Source organism: Rhinolophus sinicus, linkage group LG04, assembly GCF_036562045.2.
Source record: "Rhinolophus sinicus isolate RSC01 linkage group LG04, ASM3656204v1, whole genome shotgun sequence".
In the NCBI taxonomy this organism is placed as follows: Eukaryota; Metazoa; Chordata; class Mammalia; order Chiroptera; family Rhinolophidae; genus Rhinolophus; species Rhinolophus sinicus.
This window is the reverse complement of record NC_133754.1, coordinates 150,303,075-150,322,186: the sequence shown is the minus strand read 5'-3', so window position 1 is coordinate 150,322,186 and position 19,112 is coordinate 150,303,075. Positions and strand designations below refer to the sequence as shown.

The following is a 19,112-nucleotide window of genomic DNA, read 5'->3' as shown; positions in this document are numbered from 1 at the left end:
CTTGTCAGAATTGGGATCATAATAAATATACACATAAATAATAGATATAGAAAGAAAGGAAGGAAGGAAGGAAGGAAGGAAGGAAGGAAGGAAGGAAGGAAGGAAGAAAGAAAGAAAGAAAGAAAGAAAGAAAGAAAGAAAGAAAGAAAGAAAGAAAGAAAGAAAGAAAGAAAGAAAGAAAGAAAGCAAGCAAGCAAGAAAGAAAAGGGGGGATGGAGGGAGGAAGGAAGAAACCAAAACCATCTTTCTTTATTCTGAGGGCAGTCCACGGTGTTAGATGATACAAATTTACTTCTTTCCTCCTCTTCCTGGTGAGCATAAAGTCTTGAATAAAATTAAGTGACTTCAGGACACAAAATCACTTAGAAACTGTGCACTATGAAATAAGCATCCAGTCCAAGGATTTCACCAGGATGTTTCTGAAATAAGTCTGGTTTCAGAGCCTTCTGGTGACTTTGGCAGACAGGCAGGGAGGAAGGCAACCTAGGCTTGAACATAAACAGGCCCGCCTGGGAAGAGTTCTCCATCAGATTTGCCTTTAGTCTAAAAAAGGAAACCACATACAAACTAAACCTCAGCTTGCTGCTGCCATTTATTTAACGAAGTTTTAGAAAAGCAGAAACTTCACTACAGTCAGTGATTTATTGCCCAGGGGAGTTCAAGGAAACTCCCTCATGTGAGCTATTCATTTTCTTGTTCTGAACATCCCAAATCATCTCAGCAGGAGGAGATGTGTGTCCCTGACCTTGGCCGAGTTCTCTGGTTTGCTTTTTCATTTGCTAAATAGGTCACAGCACATTGTTTATTCTGGCCCACAGCTCTAGCAACGCTGTGGGATTCCCTTTCCTCAACATAGCCCTCAGCTTTCCTCTTCCTTCAACCCCCACCCTCTGGGACTTGCATAAGCACACAAGCAACTTAAATCGTGCTCTCGCGTCCACATGAACCACCAGTTCAGCTGTTTCAACTGAATGAGTACCGTGATTCTATTAATTCTACCAGGCAGACAAAGGAATGCAAAAGTCATGTTTGAAGTTGGCCATTGCAAAGATTAAATAACTGGTTTGATTGAGTGAATTTTCACTTTCTAACTAACTCTACATGTATTTTAAGAGGACAGCTTTTTCTCTCTCTAGCATTAGAGTTTTATAGCATCTGCCTTCTTCTTCCAACTTTTTCAAATTTTTTGTCTCTGTTACACATCCCCCGAGTGTCCCCACCCCTGCCCAAGGCCAGCTACGTTGGTTTCATAAGGTTTTTGACCAAAAAATCACAAATTATTGTGAATAAGTCTTATATCCCTCCTGTGAGGCAAGAGAATAAAAGATGAATATATCATATAGCCTGAAAGAATCTCAAAAGAAAATATTTTTAAATGCATTCTTTTAATTCCAATTCTGCATCTTCTTTATTTACCTTGCTTTTGTTCTCATTAAAACAATTTCATTTTTCCAACCTCTTTTTGCACAATAATTTTTTCCCTTTTTTCTGCCTTCTCTAAGTATTTAAAAAAAAAAATCAATTTTGTTTCCTCTCCTAGCGTTATCAGTTAACTTCTTTAAAAATATTTTGTAGTTAACCTAGAGTTTAAAATACACATTTTTAACTAAGTTAAGCCTGCTACCATAGGCAGAAAAAGTAGGGCCGCAGGGAGAGAGCTGGTAGGAAAGGAAGGAGGAAGTAACGGAGACAAAAGAGAAGATGAGATCATTCTTAAGAAAAGGTACAGCAACAGCTAATTGTAATGGGTTATAATGTTATTGGCATCTCCCGGCAGGGAAAAATCTTCACTCCCTGAGTCACTAGGACAGTTCCAATAAGGGCCAAGAAAGAAAAAGGGAATCATTCCCCACCTCCCAGCAGGAAGAAGTGGTTGGTGAGGACAAGCAGAGGACCCGCCTGGGAACGCCTGTAACACCACCCTTAACTTGAATATTTTGTATCCTCACTGGAATAAAACCCTAAGCTTCTTTGTTTTTTGGAGCAGTTGCTATCCTCCTGGCCTGCCCACTCTGATTTTGGGATTGTACTCTCTTTCTTTCTTTTAATAAATGTACTGCTTGCTTGATTTATTCAGTGCATCCTTAAATTATTTCCTGTGATGATACCAAGAACGCTTTTTCCAGCAACAAACCTACCTTCAAATAACACTATAAAGATCAAGGGCAGTGCAGGTAGGTGCTTTATGACAGAGTATCCTTAATTCTTTTTATCATCCAATACATTGTTGCTATTACTTTGAACAGTTATCTTTTAGATCAATTGGAAATAAGAAAAAGGAGATTTTATCTTAATTTATTTCTTCGCCAAGGCTCTTCTTTTTTCATGTAGATCTGAGTTTCTGTTTTATATCATTTCCCTTCTCTCTGAAGAACTTCTTTTAACATTTCTTGCAGGACAAGTCTGCTGGTGATAGATTCCCTCACGATCTTTATTTGAGAAATTCCTTATTTCCTTTATTTTTGAAAGAAAATTATTCTTGATGTAGAATTCAAGGTTGGTAGGGTTTATTGTCTTTCAAAATTTTAAATACTTCACTTCATTCTGTTCTTGCTGATCAATTTCTGATGAGAAAGCCCCTGTAATTTTTCTCCTTTTTGCTAGTAAAAGGGTAGCAGAATATGCTCTCCCAAAATACGCCCCTTCGTCATAACAGTTATTGAGCTGAAGGAAATTGAGAATAGGTACAAGAAAAGCTTTCTTCCCTCCCTTTATTTGCCTCAAAGCAGGACATAAATTTATAAAGGTGACCCTCTCCTTCCTCTCTTTACTGGGAAGTATAGCAGAAGTTAATCACCAAAGACAACTCTAGACCCAGATACTGCACCAGAGGAGTCCATGTAACAAACTTTACTAATCCTTATCTTTCATTAGTGTTCCCATAGATTTGCCTTCCCACAACATGCTCTCCTAGAAACTCAAAGTCCTTTTCCTTTGTCTTGTCACTTCTCTAAACATTTATTGTTCTTTTGTTAAGATGCTATATAGGCCCAAGTTCTAACCATCCTTTTGAGTTACTACTCACTGAGTACTCTCATGTATATGTATGATGTATGTGTCATGTATATGTTAATCAACTTGTTTGTTTTTCTCTTATGTATCTGTCTTTTGTCAGTCTCATTTACAGGTCCCCAAGCAATGAACCTAAGGTGGGTAGAGGAAATATAGTGTTTTTTTTCTCCCCTACACTATATAGATAAAGTGGGTTCTTTTTCCCTTTGTCTTCTTTCCAGATTCTTTGTCTTTAATTTCAGCAGCTTGAATATATGACAAGGTAAGTAGATTATTTTCTTTTTATATTTATCCTGTTTGATATCCTGTCTGCGATTCTTGCATCTTTAGTTTTGGAAACATTCCAGCCATTATTACTTTAAATATTTCTTCTGCTCTTTTCACTCTTTCTTCCGGCATTCCACTTATAGCAAGTCCTCAAATAACATTGTTTTGTTATAATGGTAATGAGATGTCATAGGAGGTTAATTCTTGTTTATATCAATTAGCCTGTGGTAAAAATGGTTTCATTATACATCATTTCACTTAGAGTTGCAGAATCTATCAATGATGTTACATGAGAACTTACTGCATATCACAGTTTGGGAAATTTCTGTTGACATATCTTTAAACTCATTGATTCTTTCCTTGATCATATCAAGTCTAATGATAAGCCAATTAAAGAAATTCTTTACATCATTACTGTACTTTTAGATTTCTAGTTCTGTGGGTTCTTAGAGTTTCCACTTCTCTGCTTACATCATTCTGTTACACTCTGCTTATATCTGTTCTTGAATATTGTCTATATTTTCCATTAGAACTTTTCCCTCATTAATCATTGTTATTTTGAATTTCCTGTCTGGTAATTCCAATATTGTGATTGGTGTATCTGAGTTTGTTTCTGATGCTTGCTTTGTCTATTCATACTATTTCTGCTTTTTTTTTCCTTGACTTTTGGCATGATTTGTAATGATTTATTGAAAGTCAGATATACTGTCAGGTAATACAAGCAAGAGCATATGGGCCTTTAGTGTGAGAATTTATGCTAATGTGGCCAGAAGTTGGGCTGTGCTTGATGTTTGCTATAGCTGTAGGTGCCAGAGGGCTGAACACTAGGGTCCTTGGTTTTGTCTCCCTGTTGGCCTTCCCTAAATACTCTCCCACAGACAGCCCATGTCTTGCAGCTCTTTCAGCTATAATCCACTGTCATTATACTGGAGTCCTGTTAGTGTGGTGTTCAGGTGTGAGGGAAAGCATGTGCTCTAAAACTGTATGATTAAATTTGTCTTTTAGTGGGTCTGTGTCTCTGGATGGTGATCCTCACAAGGGTATTTGCAGTGTATTTCACCAAAGTTTTTTTTTTTTTCTTTTTAAAAATTTTGATCCCCCACCCTTTCTTCTCTGACTACAGTGTTCTTATTTCCTTCAAGCTCTGACCCTGTTGACTATGAGTCCTTCTCCTTAGGTGAGACTGAAGGATAGAAGGGGGCTGGAGTGGGGCTAATGCCCTGTACTGAAGTGTGGGGTTTTCTTACGAAGAACTCTCTGGGTGTATTGCACAGCAGTCAGTCTTCCCCTATGCCACCAGAGCCACGAGGGGACTGTTCCTCTGATCTTATTTCACTGTGAGAACCTGATGGGCTGCCTGGATGTAAAGTCTAAGGAAGTGTGGGGGCTCCCGAAGACCACAGACACCAGAGTTTCTCACTCTCATTTCTCAGAGTTTCTTTCTCTCAAGTCCACACTCAGCCTCCAGCAATTTTTGAAATTACCATTTAAGTGTTCCTCCCAGGTATGACTCTAACCAGTACAGCTCTAGGTAAGTTGTGATGCCCTAGATTCACTGTTTCTCCAGATTCTAAATTGGCAATTTACCCTGTAACCTCAGTTCTGTAGCCCATCCATGAACAGTCACTGATTAGTCCAACTTTACCTTATGAGAACCAAATGACAACTTCCAAGCTTTTTGCATGTCAGAGCTGAAACTGGAAGTCTCCCCATAATTGAATTTTCACTTCTTAATTTGTAAGAAATTTATTCTTGGAAGGATAGTTCATAGCATCTGATCAGAAATGAGTATGGGCATTTCTATCACCCAGCAATGTCAATCATCTGTCAAGTATCTCTCTTGTTATATCTTCATTTATTTTTTTTTCCCCATTGAGCAAATATTTATTGTGGGCCTATGGGAATAAGATACCTGTGGATCCTCTCGCCTTGATACATCCACAAAATCCTCTGAAACCAAACTTCTAAGGCAGGCCATACAATGAAACTACATTAAGTTCACCATTACTAGTTTTGCTAAGCAATGATATGATACTGTGTTAACTCAGTAGTTGTCTATTTATTAATATGTTGAAAAATACTTAGAGAAGCATGCTTTGTTTCTGTTTTTCTATTTTTGTTGTTGTTGTTGTTTGTTTTTAAATTTCCTTTCCACAGAATAGGCAATGGGCTGCCATAAAACTTTGGTGAGAAACTTATCATTTTCAGATTTTGGAGTGGTAGAAGAAATCCTATTAAACTTTGAATCGTCACTGGAAACATTAATTCAGCTGAAAACAGTGCTTGGCTCTGCCTACTAAGGTCAATTCCCCATTAACAAAGGTGAATATTTCTCCCTTAGATTAAAATTAAGGAAAACCCCTTTGTGCAGGATGAAATAATCAGATACAAGAAAAGAGAAATGAAGTTATTCCCTCCTTAAACCTGAATTATGAATTCATCCTGATATCAAATAAAATATTTGTTATGATACTGCTGTGATTTGATGCTTTATTGTGTTTCGAGATTAAGCCACTGTTAAGTCTGGGTAGGTCAAGAAAATGCAAAAGTTTAGGACTGTGAGTAGTAGCGTTATATATATGTGCAAATCTCTATGTCATAGATTGCTTAACACATTTTGGTGTCATATATATATATATATATATATATATATATATGAGATGATGAAAATTAGGATCTTCAAAAAATATATATATATATATATATATCTAGTGTGTGTGTGTATGTGTCACATATATATGACACAAAAATTTGCTAAGCAATCTATGACATAGAGATTTGAAGATCCTAATTTTCATCATCTCTTATGAATGATGAACTGTATTTATTCTTTGGAAAAGGATTATAGGGAAGTAAAATCTCCATTTACCTTTTATATAAGACCATGGAAACCAAAGTCTCAACTAAGAGCAAACTGAGGTTTTGCTATCAAAGTTTTTTCTTACCTGACCTTAGATTGGCAGGCCAGGAAATCAAGGTGGATTTTTTTTCCTCAAAGCTATCTTCGTTGATGCCACCCTGAGAAAATTTGAGGGAGTAGTTTTTGAATTAGATCTAGCTGAGTAACCCTTTAAAAATGCTTTAGGGTATGGGGAACACAACTGTCAAATGTTCAAGCAACTCTTGTTGATTTAAGTGTAATTGATCAGGAGCAATATAAGAAAGAGCTTGGTACAAAAGACAAAAGGCCCGAGGCTATTTCATGTATTGTTTATGGCTTATTGAACAAAGCGGAGAAAGTCTCCTCTGTTCACCAAGCTACAGCCCCCACTGTTCTCTCCTTTTTAGTATAAATAAAAGATAGCTAGCTTCTTGATAGAAACATTCTATCCTTAAGTGGGTACACAATGATATTCTAATGGTCTCTGGAGTAGGGAACTTGGCGTCTAATCACCAGGTTTTTAAAGAGTCTTTCATGGCCCAGGACTAATAATAATTGTTTCAGTTTATATTTAGCATTTCAAAAGTGAGAGGGTTGCATGAACAACAAAAGTATAAGTAATTTCATGAAGTGTTTCAGTATGGATAAAATTAATAAACTATAAAAACACAAATCATTAGCAGAGTCTTTTCTTTCTGGAGAACTGTATTTGAAAATCCATGTAAGCATGTACAATGTACATGTGTTTTTTTCACCTGTCACCATGTGTTTGCGCTTGTGCATGTGCTGCTAAAGAAGCTATACAAAACAATATCTATCGGGTTTGCTACAATATGAAGCAATGGATTCTTCTAAGCATTGTGTGCCTGCAGGGTTAATTCAGGAAGGTTATTGCCCAACAACCACATAGCAGTCATATCTCATCACCTTCAGCAGGAATAATTTATAGTTTAATCTTACATGCAGGCGTATTAAATTAGTATTACTCATCAGAACCCGCTTATTAATAAAACAAGCCGAATTAGCCAGTGGAGAATCATATTTGGAAATTCAATGACAATTTTACATTTTTAATAAAGGTTCAGAAATATTATTGCAGAGCAGGTGGTACAGAGAAGTATGGTCAAATTTGACATTCATTAATAATTGAAGTGTGGAACGTGACAGAGGTGAAAATTGATATTGATTTCTTTCCTCTAATATTTAGAGGAGTTCTAAAAGGTAAATAAAATGAGATAACAAGACATATCAAGTCTCACTGATTTCTTTGATCACCCCCTCCCATATGAGAACACGTATCACTCCTTTGCCTACCATGGTTTGAATAATTCAATGCCCATACTCTTTCCAGTTCAATGCATTATAAAACACACTCAAGCTGAGTTTCAATCATATTAGACTGAAAGCTGAATTTTTTATGAAGGATTATTTAAAACAAAATGTGTCTTGAGCCCAACAGCCTTTGAAACCAAACAATCTTGGGAGTTCAGTAAGGAAATGTCAACACTGGAGAATTTTTCGATTCAGAAAATTAAAGGAATCCTGTTTGATGTATATTAACCGTATCAATATTAACAACCTTCTGCTGGATTTCAGCACTGATTTGAGAGCTGAGGTATTATTGGTCTTGTATTTTAACTAGTTGTGAAAGCACTGAGAGAGCTGTTCTTGGGATGAACTTGACTTGCCTCTGGGAATTCTTTCTGTTCCATCCATTTTGAAAAGCTTTATTTAAGTGGATTTTACTGCCTTACTTCTTATCACTTGCACCCCTTGGGAAAATCAAAGATGCTCAAATATAGATGTGAACACTGCAGATGCTTTGTTTGGCAACAGTGTCTTTCAGCTTTCCTTCTTTAAAAAATTATATTTCTGACCACCCATGTGACTTAAAAGCAATTCATTTACTGACAGACACCTGGATTGGGATGTCAAAAGAAACAAGTCATTTCAAACATTCTTTTAAATGTTGAGTTATAGCTTTATGTTGTAACTCTACTTGTTCAAAAGTTAGATCAGGGAGGGTCCTTCCTATGACTTTCAAACAATCAATCAAAATGGTCTTCAATGGGCTATATAAGTAGCAAGCAGAATATTACTAATTATCAGTCCTTCTCCTGAGTCACATAGTCTCTCATAATTTCAAGTAAGAGAAACTCAAATGGAAAGTGTTATAACAGCCAAGCATACCAGCATTACTATTTTACCATTCAGTAATTTTCTCTACCAAGTCACCCTGAACCTTAGCCTACTGAGAATGTCTTTTCAATCAATTTTAAGATTCTCTTTTGCATTGAAAATTGGTCACAATTTTATAACTAAAATTAAAGAAAGATCATGAAAGTAGGAGGTCATTCAAGACATTCCTATGAGGCACTAAAATATATATAGAGAGATAAATGCTCTGGGTTAAATATCCATCTTTTATTTCAATTAAACATACTTTCACTTTCTTAGGAATAAGGAATTTATTTCACAATGTAAGTGAGAAAACTGACTGGCTGGACGATTTCTTTTGAATGTGTTTCCAAGTAGCCTCTATCTAAGGTTGTATAGATCTTGGTCCCTCCTAGCGATCTACTACTCCAACACTGTGTAATCAATCAAATTAGGGTCTTTTTGAGGCCACGCTAGAAACACAAAGTGTGAAGAAATGAGGTAACTCATAAAAAAAGGAGGAGGAGCAAAAAAATTTCCAAAATTCATTTCCCCCTATTCTCTGTACTTTACGAAGGGAAAACATTTGGATGTGAATTCTTTTATTCTTATCCATTATTGGTCAAGTCTGAGGGAAAAAAGCTGAAAAAGAAAATACGGTGCCAGAGTCAGTAAACTTTGGCATGCAGTATCACAATTTACAAGGCCTTCCAAACTAAAGGAAACTTTTAAAAATATAGCCCCCACTCCTCTAAATATAATAGCAGAACACTAAACATATGTTTTAGAAATACAGCAGACAAACACAGTCAAACCAAAGAAAGGCTGATACCCTACCAATCGACAGTGGCTGTCTACAAAAGAAAGCGAATACTCTGAAATTCTATGTGATTTGGCAGAGCTCAACACAGCTACTATTCTTCTTTCCTGAAATCAAGACATTAAAGAAAAAAGAAAAAAAAAAAAAAAAAAAAAAGAACAGATTAAGGGAAGTGTTCAGAAGCGAGAACAAAGAAAAAGACTTAGAGAGAATCCTTTTCTCACATCAGTGGACCACCAAGATTTATCTGGTAATGGAATGTGGATGGACCATGTTAGTTTCTTTTTGTATTTACCTCTTTAAATTTCAGTCAACATTTTAAAAATATCCAATCAGAATGATAGGTATTTCCAGTTTTTTAATCCTCACAAAAGCCATACTATAGCTATTGTAACCCTTTTACAAAGGTAGAAATCGGGGCTCAGTAGAGCAGTCGAGAACATTTTCTAAATTATCAAAGCTGCAAATTTGGGATTTGAAGTCAAAGCTAAGTCTAAATCATTATGTCCTGGCTAACTTCTTACCATTCTGTTTAGGAAGAGAGGATAAAATAAAGGTTTGGGCATAGATATCATGTAGATGATACACGATAGGGCTATAGTGCAGTTGCATTTATAGTGGATTTCACTTATGTTCTTGTATTTGTTTTCTTTTTGTACAACTGTCAAAGAAGATGAAAGAAATTGGGTAATATTTGCATATGCAGCTAATCAAAGCAGAATTGCTTTTAGCTTTAACAAAAAGATCCTTTTGTGATCTCAGATTAACATCTTTATTCCTAAATGGAGCATAAATAACACTTACTGGCTAAGATTATTTGCACTACACAAGTCTGTTTACTGTTTACCACCTAGCAGATGAGTATTTGTAAGTCTCACTGAGTATGCTAACAGAGAAAAAAAGCTGATACTGGGCTCTCATTTTACAAGAGTGAGTTTAAATTAACTTCAGAAGCCAGAATTAATGAAACGGGGTAAATGATGCAAAAGTATTCCACAGGATATTTTGTTTTAATTAGAGATAGAAAATGTGAGTTATTAGAGGTTTTTTAAAGATGTTGCATTCTATTAGCCTCCCATGTTTTAAATCTAGGAATATAAATGAAAATTAAAAGAATGTTAGCCATTTGGGTTCAGTTTTTTAATATGTTTCAGCTCTGAATTCTTATTGAGTGAATAGTAAAGAATCTAAATAAAGAATATAATTTGGAGGCATTTAGGTACAAGTAATAAATCTCATTAGAAGATGAGTATCTGTTTACTCATAGGCAGTTATATAATTTACTATAAAGCCACTACAATTCGAACATTAAGGCACTGCTACATGAACAAACACATACATAAATTAAACAGAAAATAATACCTACAAATAGTTCTAAGTATATCTGGGAGATTTGGTCATGATTAGTGAAATTACAATCTAAAGATTTTTAAATTGTTAAAATTGATGCTGAGAAAACTGTCTACCCATTTGAAAGAAAAAGTTAGGTCTATACCTCATACCACATACCAAAATAAATCACACCAGTTCCACATGTAAGGAGCTTGAAAACTGTACTCTATCCTAACAACAAGATGTGTCTTTTGCAAGTATTTTCTTCCCCTCTGTGGCTTGTCATTTTGTTCTCTTGACAGTGATTTTCACAGAGCAGAAATTTGCAACTTTAATGAAGTCTAGCTTATCAATTCTTTCTTTCATGGGTTGTGCCTTTTGTATTGTATCTAAAAAGTTATCGCTATCCCCAAGGTCATCTAGATTTTCTCTTATGTTATCTTCCAGGAGTTTTATAGTTTTGCATTGTACATTTAGGTCTATAATCCATTTTGAGTTAAATTTTATGAAGGATATAAGGTCTTTGTCTAGACTCATTTTTTTTTTTTTTTTGCATGTACATGTCCAGTTGTTCCAGGAACATTTGTTGAAAAGACTATCTTGGATTCATTGGATTGCTTTTGTTCTTTGTGAAAGATCAGTTAACTGTATAATTATGTGGGTCTATTTCTGGGCTCTCTATTCTGTTCCACTGATCTGTTTTTCTGTTCTTTCACCAATACCACACTATCTTGATTACCAAACTTTGTGTTAAGTCTTGAAATCAAATAGTGACATTGTTTGCCTTTAATATTGTGGTGTCTATTCTTGGTCTATTGCTTCTCCATATAAACTTTAGAATCAGTTTGTTGATATCTACAAAATAACTTGCTGGGATTCTAATTGGGACTGCATTGAATCTATAGATAATGTTGGGAAGAAGTGAGATCTTGGCAATATTGTTTCTACCTAATAATATGGAGTATCTTTCCATTTATTTAGCTCTTCTTTGTGGCCAGTATTTTTAATTACATACATTCTGATAATTATGTATCGCATGAAAACAGCATTTTATAGTTTTCATGGATTTGTCTACTTCTCCTTAATTCTATCAGTGTTTGCCTCATATTTTGAAACTCTGGTGCATAAACATTAAGGATTGTTTTGTTCTCTTAATGAATTGACCATTTTATCTTTATGAAGTAATCCCTTTTATTCCTGGTAGTATTCTTTGCACTGAAATTTACTTTAATATTAATACAGCCACCACTGCTTTTGTGATTAATATTAGCATGATATACAATTTCCCTCTGATTTTTTTACTTTCAAACTATTTGTGTCTTATATTTAAAGTTGTTTATATAAATCACATATAACTGCTCCTTTCTTTTATATTTCATATGAAAACTTCTGCCTTTTAACTGGAATGTTAAAACATGAGGTTTTTCTCTCCGATTGGTGGATTTTATTCCCTCTGATTCTTTCAGGACGTTGTTTTTCTGACTGTGGTGTTTCCCTCATATGCATGTGCTTATCAGTACTCAGTTGTGAATTCACGGGACCCAGTGCACATCGTTAGAGGTCTTTCTCTCTCTGTAACTCTTTCCTCTCTGTCACTGTGCCCTGTGAGTTCTAGGTGACTATAATTCATATTATATAGTACATATTTTGTTATATGTACACATATATGCAAAATATGTACTACACAATGTATTGTACACTATGTATATTTACATATAATATAGATTTTACACTATATATTACAATTATATTTTATTGTATTATATATATAATTTATTATCCTAGTCACAACTGAGTAGTATAATTAGATCCAGCTGGAAAAAATGTCTAAGCTTACATCATTGAAATAGTGCTGCTCAAGAAACATGTTCTATAAAGCATAACACAGCTTCATTTTATATAGAGCTTTTCAGAGTTTTCTGCTTCCAACATATCTGACTTCTTTTTTTTTCTTATGTGTCATGATATTCTTCTGGAGTCCCTTTTTTATTTTGCTCAAATATTTGAGGATATTTTTCATCTATGTTAAATGAGCTATATATATGTATTTTTTTAGTATTCTGGTATGTGCAAAACTATTTATTTTCTCTTCATATGTAAGTTATAATTTTGTTTCTTGTATAATTTATATTCAAAACTATTTTCATCAAAATTTGTGTTATTTTCTTATAGTATCTGATATCACTGAGAAATCCAATTTTAATATGATTTTTGTTGCTTTGGAAAAATTTTTTAAAAATTTCTTCCATGTAGAAATTTTAAAGTTGTTTTTTGTTCCCCCCCTTTGGTCTTCTCAGTGTCCAATGTAATAAAGCTTTGATAAATAATTTTCACCGTTTAAACCTTCTCTACACTTAATATAACTTTGTAAGCTAAAGAACCATATTTACTTTTAGCTCTAAATTATTTTTTAAAATCTGTCTTTGATTATGTCTATCTGTGGCAGAAAGAAGGCCTCCTCTGCCTCAAAGTTACCCATGGCCTGATCCCTAGAACCTGTGAATATGTTAGGCTACATGGCAAAGGGGAATTAAAGTTGTAGATGGAATTAAGGTTGCTGATCAGCTGACCTTAAAATAAGATTGTCTTGTATCATACAGGTGGGCTCATAGTTATCATCAGTTAAAACACAGTCAGAAGAATTAGAAAAGAAGGTGTGACAAGAAAAGCAAAGTCAGAGTGATGCAAAAAGACTCAACTTTCCTTTGCTGAATTTGAAGATGGAGAAATAGACCATGAGTAGAGGAGTGAGGGTAGTCTCTGAAGCTGAAAAAGGTAAGAAAATAGATATTTCTCATGCCTCCAAAAGGGAATGTAGCCCTGCTGACACCATGATTTTAGTCCAGTGAGACATGTGTTGGATTTCTAATATACAGACTTATAATAAATTTGTGTATTTAAATCACTAAGTTTGAGGTAACTTATTAATGCAGCATAAGAAGCTAATATAACACTCTTGCATTATGTTTTCTTTGTTCCTAAAATGTCTGTCATAACAATATTACATTTCCTATATTATCCATCCTCTTAATATTTTAGTATATATACATATATATTATACATAACATATATACAAATACACAAAATATATATTATAGAACATATAAAATATACTAAAATACGTATTTATATGTATGAATTTATATATGTATACATATACATATTATATATATATATTTCTTTTCAAGTTGACATCTGTTTACTTACTCTTTAAGATTTGTCCCTATGATGTACTTTTAATTCTAATTAAGAACTTTGCTTTACATATTTTGTTTTTGACTTAATTATATTTGGTTCCTTGAATTATTCCTGTTTCCTCTGGGGTCTGTTTTTCTGTTTGCACACTTTGTTGCATTCATACAATTTTCCTGGGTTCTCTCATTTTTTTCTCTCTCTCATTTCCTTCCTCTCTCCCTCCCTCCTTCCCTTCCTTCCTTCTTTTCTTTCCCTTCCTTCCTTTCCTTTCTTCATCTACTTATTTGTGTAAAGAACTAGATTTCATGGAATTGGTATCTGTTAAGGGCTTTTTCTGTCCTTGTGAAAGTGTTTTTTCCCCCCAGTAGGCCTCTTTTGTGATTGAGAGCTCCATTTAACTATTTGGAAAAGGGGGTTCAGGGTGATCTTTCAATTGTCTTCCCAATTTCTCTGTGTGTATGTATGTATATCTGGGTACTCTTTCAGTCTCTTGATTACTCTTTTCAAGGTCCATGTGAAATATTTCCATTTCTTGAACATACATGATTCTCATGATAGAGAAACTTTTTTTTAAATTAAATTTATTGGGATGACCCTGGTTAGTACAATTATATAGGTTTCAAGTGTACAATTCTGTAATATATCATCTATATATTGCCTTGTGTGTTCACCACCCAGTTAATTCTCCTTCCATCGTCATATATTTGACCTCCTTTACCCTCTTCTATCACCTCCGACTTACTCTCCGATAACCACTAAACTGTTGTCTGTGTCTATAAGTAATAATGAAACTTTTAGAGATACATTTTTTCATATTTTTTTACTAGGAAAAAAACCTCTTTTAACAGATGTTATTACATTGTTTTTGTATTGCTTTCTTTGGTGCTACAAATAACTTCATTTCAAAGAGAAAGGAAAATTACTTGATTCCAAAAACAACTGAAGTTTATGTTTTCAAGCTATGCCTTGAACTTCAGTCAAGAGATACTTGCAGAAATATTTTCACTAATTAACAGAAATACCTTCTATCCTGTAGAACAGTCAGTTAAGATAGATAGCTCAATGATTTGAGACAATTTAAAGTCTTAAATTAAAGGAGAATATGAGAGTGCTCTTCCTAGGGGTTGAGAACTCTGCAGCTTTGTATTTCTATATCTGTGTTCTACTATAGTAAACAAGGAACAAAAACATAACAGATTTAGATTTTTTTTTTTTTTTAAATCTACTAATTTGCTGACCAGAGGGCAACTCCTTTGAGCATTCAATTACTTCTTATCAGAGGTGTCCCTTTGTTATTTAACTAACCAGGCTTCTTTGGTGGACCCAGCTTGTAAAGGGCATCTATTAACCCACTTTATCTGATCAATTTGAAGACTTATTAAAGTATTTTGGGGTGTTAATGTGAAGAGGGCTTCCTTTTGTCTGTGCAGGTATGCATGCCTGTGTGTGCACGCAGAGTGTTTATTGGTTTTGACACTGTGGTGAGGCGAACTTCTTTTATTTCTTTATTGGGTTCATGCCAAATGAGTATTTGCCTGATTCTTCATACCTCTATTATATAACTGTTTCCTAGTTGGTACAGCCACACATTTAGTCAATATTTGTTCATTTCACCCTTCAACTTGTACGCAAACTTATAAATGGAGTCAACTCCCACCACGCTGATGGCAGACTCCATCTGAACAGACTCAAAGAGAACAACGGATTTTCCATGGGGAGGGTGCTCTCAGAGGCTGATTGACAGTATTAGTGCTATAGATCAATATAATGGCAAACACATACGGTTTTCACTTATGCCGCCTTGCTTCTAATAATAGGCAATGACAGGATCTAGATCACAACAGTTGAACCCAGCAGGGATAATTTTCTATTATATGTAGCATGAAGTGCTAGGGGCATATATCGTATCTAGCACATATTTTATTTATTTATTTATTTATCTATCTATTTATTTATTTATCTATCTGTTTATTTATTTTATGCCACACAAATATAAAGCTGTCACTTTCTGAGACAGTAAACTTTCTCTGGCTATGACAGAGTCAAAGCAGTTACCACTAGCTAGAAACATTTCTGTTATGTGACTTGGGTAACTTGACCAGGTTAAACAAACTGTTTTTCCTCTTTGTTTCATGTTTAAACAAGATGAGTTAGTCTTATCTGTGTAAACAAAAAGTAGAACTAATGAAATAACAGGCCCTTATCATTATTATTTTAAGATTATCTAATCAATAATATAGGAATATTATTTTACTAATAATTACCAGCATTTAAAATAAGGAAAGCATTGTTTTAAGCCTTTAAAAAAGTTATGAACTCACTCATTCCTTACAATAACCCTGTGAGAGTGGTACCATTATTTATCACCACTCAGTTTCAGATAGAGAAACTGAGGCACAGAGAGGTTAAGTAACTTGTCCATGATTGTCCTAGTTGCATTGCTAATCTGCTTCATCAACCACTATAACATTTACTAACTGGAATTAAATTCAGATGAGCAATTTTTCTTGGTTGAAAGAAACTCAATTAACAAGCCTAGACTGTAATTCTTAGGAGGCAAGTTTGAGTCCAAATCTGAGAACCCTAAATCTTGTGACCACTAAAAACATTGGATATTTATTGAGGCTTGCAATATGAGCTTACATTAAAAATAACAGAACCCATTATGAATAAGTGTAAGACTGGGGTCCTAACAGGGACTATATCAAACACATGTTAAAATTCCTTTAGTGGCAATGAAAAAGTTTGAAGGTATTTCCTGCAACACAGAATGAGTTGATGTAAATTTGGGGGGGAACATTGAATTTTGTTTGCAAAACTTAATGTGAAAGTACTTTGTAAATATACTGCTTTTACCCTACTCAAAGTCAATGATATCTCCTTTAACAAACAACAATGATAAGATAGTCTTAATTAGTATAGTATGGCTAAAGAAAGCATTTGCAGTTTTGGTTAAACCTGTACTTAAATGAGTGTCTTCAATTTGGGGGAGACATGGATTCACAATTTCCATTCTCTATGCATAATATTACCATATAAACTAATTCCAGGATGATAAAGTTGTGGTGTATAGATCCTGTCATAGAGTGATGCAGTTACTCGAGCATACTATATAACCTAAAATGACTGATAAACTCAGGGTAGCCAGTAACCAATGAATTATCCTAACTTTTATTCATCTGAGAGCTCCTTTATTCCCATGGCTTTCACTGTCATCCCTCCCTTTTACTTTTGAAATTAACACGTATGTATAAAGTCTTATTCTAAGGTTCACCTTTTAACTCTCCTGTCATACAACTGGTTACTTTCCCCACCAGATGACACCAGATGCCAAAAACAAGCCTGCGTACTTTGGGATCATGACACAGATATTTTTATAGAGATGAAGTCCTGTCCAAAAAATCACAAATCTTATAATAAATATATGGGGAAATAAGTTGGAGAAATTATTGGAATCAATTTAATACATGAGGGGCCAGCAGAACAGATATGGATGTCTGTCTCCTAATGTCCTCTATGGAAAAAAAATAATGTAATTATTGCTCCCAAATTTAATTCATTAATATCTCTGAATACATTTCAAGACCACATGTGTATATTAGTATATGTACATAATGTTAGAATTGTATATTATTTGTATTACGTTCTCCCTTGTATTCACAGGAATATGTTGCCTTCAAAGTTTAATCTTTAATGTTGATTTTATATGTGGCTGAAATTTTGTACAGTAAGAAAGTTCAAGAATTTGTTTCTCCAGTTCCTATTACTTAATTTCTTTTTGAGTAACTACTATATGCCAGACACTGTTCCGAAGCTGGCATAGAACTGATACCAGTTCCTATTATTTAATTTCTTTTTGATGGATCTGCAGATGACTGTCCAAGATAGTGCTGCCAGTAGAGAATACAGGGCAACCAAATACGGGAAAGACTCTGGAACACTTACAGTGTGCTTTCATGGTTTGCATCAGAATTCTATGTAAGGTTTTCTGCTGAATTGGCAGTAAAATGAGAATGGAAATTTAGAGTTTGTGTATCAGTTATTTTCATTTTGATAATTTTTTCTTTTCTATTATGTATTAAAAATTACATCAATATCAGAAGGGGAGTGGTTAAGGAAAAAATAACATGTCATGTTAAAGACATTCAGCACTTACATAGACTCATAGGTGTATAGAACATAAGAGCTGGGTTGTGAGAGCTAACCTTGTCCCAACCCCTTCATTTTAGGGAAACAGAGGCTCAAATAGGAGAGTGACCCTTCCAGCATCAGACAGTGAATCAGTGATTAAGGGGAGACTCCTCGGCATCTGTAGAGCAATGCCTCTGTGGACAAGGTATTAATGAAGTATTATTAAGTGTCTGATACCTCAGAATGTGAAGCTTACTCATAGGCTTTGGGATTCCTGTCTCTTGCTTTGTTTTGTTTTCTGTTTTATATCCTCATGGGCCATATTCTTTTAGTCGCTCTCTAGAACTGGATTTCCAGAAATTTGCTTTCTTTAGCCTTTATTTATTTATTTTGGATTATAGGCTGAAATTTTAAGAAGTCAGGGAAGAATGTTGAACTGCAGAAAAATTAACAGATTGTTGGTAAAAATAAAAATCAAGATATTCATGTCAATTTCCCTGCGTATTCCCTGTTTACTTTAGGGGTAAAACATATTTGTCGTGATTTTAAGATATATAAATATTACCTATAGTATATAACCTACCGGCTAAGAGCACTGACTCTGAAATTAGTTTGCTGGGTCTTCTTCCCACCTCCACCACTTGTGGGACCTAAGGCTGTTTCTTAATTTCTTTGTGTCTCATTTCCTCATTTGAAAAATAAGGGTAATAACTGTAGCCATTATAGGGATATGATGTGGAAAGAGTTAATACATGTAGAATGCTTAGAACTATGAGCCATTCTATGGCTTTTAAAATTGATCTTGTTGTTACTATTACTATTATTCTCTTAGCTATCCTTAAAAAACTTTCCCAGAAGTACTGACTTGCTTTTCTTTTTGTTGTATATTCTCTACATCCCACTTAAAATTTCTATCAAATTCTGAGATGCTTTTCATATAGGAAAAGGCATTTTGGTTTATCTTGATCCATGAACCAGGCTTTGATTTTCTCCCATTCATACACATTGGTAAACAGATATGTGACAATGATTCTGTGGGGCTTCCCGTGGGGCCCAAATATCCAGACGCTATGCAACTCTACACTATTGCACACAAATGTTGTTCCTTTAGGACCCAAAAAATGTCAAGTAAGACAAAGGAAAAGGAGAGATGTTTTGTACCACAACTTTGTGAGAAGGTACTCAGAGCTCTAAGATGTGGTTGACACTTGCCTGTCAGGTAGAGCTTTCCAAGTTACCATATTTTGAAATATAAACACATTTTTTAAAGCAATGGAATAATGCTGTCACAATACTGCTGAATATCCCATAGCATCA

At 34.5% G+C, this 19,112-nt stretch overlaps 1 long non-coding RNA gene across 1 annotated transcript; it reads left to right on the top strand.

The window, feature by feature from the left end:
- Positions 1–2,001: 2,001 nt before the first annotated feature.
- On the top strand, positions 2,002–18,096 carry LOC141571347 (uncharacterized). Its single transcript, XR_012496109.1, has 3 exons — positions 2,002–2,174; positions 13,070–13,244; positions 17,894–18,096. It is a non-coding gene; the product is annotated as an uncharacterized LOC141571347 (long non-coding RNA).
- The last annotated feature ends 1,016 nt before the right edge of the window (positions 18,097–19,112 follow it).